At 41.6% G+C, this 2,954-nt stretch overlaps 1 pseudogene; it reads left to right on the top strand.

The window, feature by feature from the left end:
• Positions 1 to 2,215: 2,215 nt before the first annotated feature.
• On the top strand, positions 2,216 to 2,753 carry LOC131421254 (protein tyrosine phosphatase type IVA 1-like; annotated as a pseudogene).
• The last annotated feature ends 201 nt before the right edge of the window (positions 2,754 to 2,954 follow it).

Raw genomic sequence — 2,954 nt, 5'->3', positions numbered from 1 at the left:
AAGAGTAACGTGGATGAGGGATGTCCACAGAACAAGGGTAAGTGTGACATTCTGAGGTTAGTATGAAGCAGTGGGAAGAGGGAGGATTCCTGAAGTCCTTCCCACCTTAGTTGCCTGCCATTGAGCAGAAAGAGTATCTCGAGTGAGAAGAGAGTGAAGGAGGTGCCCTTGAGTTCTACCGATGAGTCTAAATGTTACTTGAAGAAGAAGACCTGGAGGAGGGTGAGGGGAAGGAGGAGAGAGAAGGGAAGGAGGAGTGGGAGGCGGGAGAAAACAAGTTGTTAAAGAAGGGTTATTTATGACCCTTGACTTTCTTGCTGGTTTAGGAAACTCTCCGACACTAACATATAGAGAAAATGAATGTTTTTCCTTCTTCCTTTTTAATTGAACTAGAGGAATGGACAGAAAGTCCGTAGAAGAAACAAAGGGAAAAGCTTGGGAAACTCCCACCCAGATCCTGGGTCCTTTAACGCCAAAATCCACAGCTGCCCCTTACGAAGCTGACTGAAAGCTAGCGAGGAGACGTGCTTTCCTGTTTAACGGGTAGTTCTTTCAAGTTCTTCTTATGCCTTTCTTCTACTATTATTCTGTAGTGCCTTGGATGTATATTAGCAGTTTATGTCCACAGAACTCAAAATGTTATGCAAGTTATCTCATTTATCTTTAATCCCTGGAATTTTATACCCATGTGAAAATTTCCTAGTCAGATCCTATAAATTCAGAGATGTACGTGTGGGTACATTTACCCAAAGGGCTTTTAAATGATGAGAACTGTCAAGGACTATTTTTAGAATAGCAGGAATGCAGCATTTCTAAAAATAAGAATCCCATCTACTAGAGCCCTCTGCATTGCTGAAAGCAGCCTTTGGAGCAGAAGTCATCAGCAGGAACTCGATAATCCCTGGATGGAAAGGACACACAGTGGTATGGGAACCGACATTTTCTCCTGGGAGTTGGTAAGTGAGGCAGATGGCTCCAAAGTTAAAAGCATATTCTGCCCTATTTTTCTATTCTGATGGTACAAGGAAGTGGTATATCACTTTTAGGATGGCCTCTAAAGCTAGCCATATGCTATAATCTGATTCCTACAAGCAAGAAGGAAGCTAGATGTGTTGGAAGGAGTTTGGACCTTAGTGAGAACTCAGGCTTTAACTCTTACCAGCCCTTTATACAAATGGACAGAAGTAGGAAAGCATGCATCTTGGAGTTATGCCAAGGAAACTGAATTGCTGGAGCATAGGGTGAATGTGGAGAGATGAGTTGGCAGATGAAGAAGGAAAGGTAGGCAGTGACCGGATGATGTACAGCATGGTGAAAATTCTGGATTTTTATTTTGAAAGTAAGGGAAGTCAGTGAAGAGTTTTCAGCCAGGAAGTTCTGGTCTACCCCTTGGAAACAGAGACTATAGTAATCCTGAAAAATAGCTAACAGACACTCCTGCCCAACCCCACGTATCCTCACACTTCTCTCTGCAGAACACATGCAAACAATCTGCCTCTATCCATGAAGTCTCTTCTCTTGGCTAAGTAGGTTCAGTGCGTAAAATTTTCCTTCATTAATGTGGTTTTGAATTCTTTCATTTCCCAAAATTTTCCTTCTTTGAATAAAAGCTAATCTTTGGGCCTCAGCATGCATATTAGCTCACTTTGCTGTGGGCCAGCTTGATGCCATGCTCTTCTGGGAGCCACTCGCCGCATGGTAGAGCCTGGTACCTGGCCACCACCTGTGTCCCTGCCACCTAGGGTCCAGCTGTATGATTAGACTACAATCTTCAATGAGTAAACATATTCCTTTCTTGATCACATTTATGGAGTTTCTGAAGGGCAGTGGAGTTTACTGCCAGGCACAGCATGACCTCTGTGCAGACAAGTGATCTGTAGAAATTCATCACTACTCCACCATGAAGCCCCATAAGAGCAGTTAACCTGGATATGGAGTATTGAATTGAAATCTGCAGAACATTTGCTGAGAGTTCTGACATGGGTGGGGTAAACCTTGGTGCGCTTCCTCTCTATTGCCTCAGTATTACTGGATTGAAGGATTGATCTTCTTGTTAGGAAGTTCATTTTGTTTTCTATTACTTCCAGCTTCACACTCAAAGCACTGAAAATTTCAAGTGTAGGATATTGAGATAGACTAGATTCTTTACATCATTTCTGTATTCAATTTTTAAAATTCTTTCATAATCCGATTGGGTGTTTTTAACTAAATTAACATGGCTCGAATAAACCACCCAGACCCTGAGGAAGACACATACAAGAACATGAGATTTCTTATTACACACAATCTAACCAATGCAACCTTAAACAAACGTACAGAGAAACTTAGGAAGTAAGCAGCTACCACCATACTACAGCACTGCCCTTGTGGAGAAAGAAGGCATCCATGCTTGCAACTGGCCTTTTGATGATGGTGTACCGCCATCCAACCAGGTTGTGGGTGACTGGTTAGTCTTGTAAAAAATTAAGTTTTATGAAAACCATGATTGTTTTCTTGCTATTGAGTTGCGGGTCTTGGCAGAGATCCAATGCTTGCCGTCCTAGTGTTAAGTGAAGGTGGAATGAAATATGAAGATGCAGCACAGTTCATGAGACAAAAATGGTATGGAAATTTCAACAGCAAGCAACTCCTGTATTTGGAGAAGTATTGTCCTAAAATGTGAATGTGCTTCAAATCCCCAACGGCCATAGAAACAACTGTTCTATTCAATAAAACTAGGATGCCTGATGCTATCGCCTTGGAAGTGGAACTTAAGAAGGACCTAGTTCGTTGTTCATATTAGCCAACATGGTGGCTTGGTGAATAAGTCTAATGAAGCTTCCATAGGAGTATTGAAAAGCAGTTTTACCAGGTCACAAGCTTGACATAATCATAATCTCTATGTTTCGGTTACAATCAACCTGTTTGGATACTTAAAAAAGATTCTTATTGTTCAGCATTTAAAATGTACTAAC

Source organism: Diceros bicornis, chromosome 24 (genome assembly GCF_020826845.1).
Source record: "Diceros bicornis minor isolate mBicDic1 chromosome 24, mDicBic1.mat.cur, whole genome shotgun sequence".
Lineage (NCBI taxonomy): Eukaryota > Metazoa > Chordata > Mammalia > Perissodactyla > Rhinocerotidae > Diceros > Diceros bicornis.
Note: the sequence above shows the minus strand (reverse complement) of the source record. Positions and strands in the feature narration are given on the sequence as shown.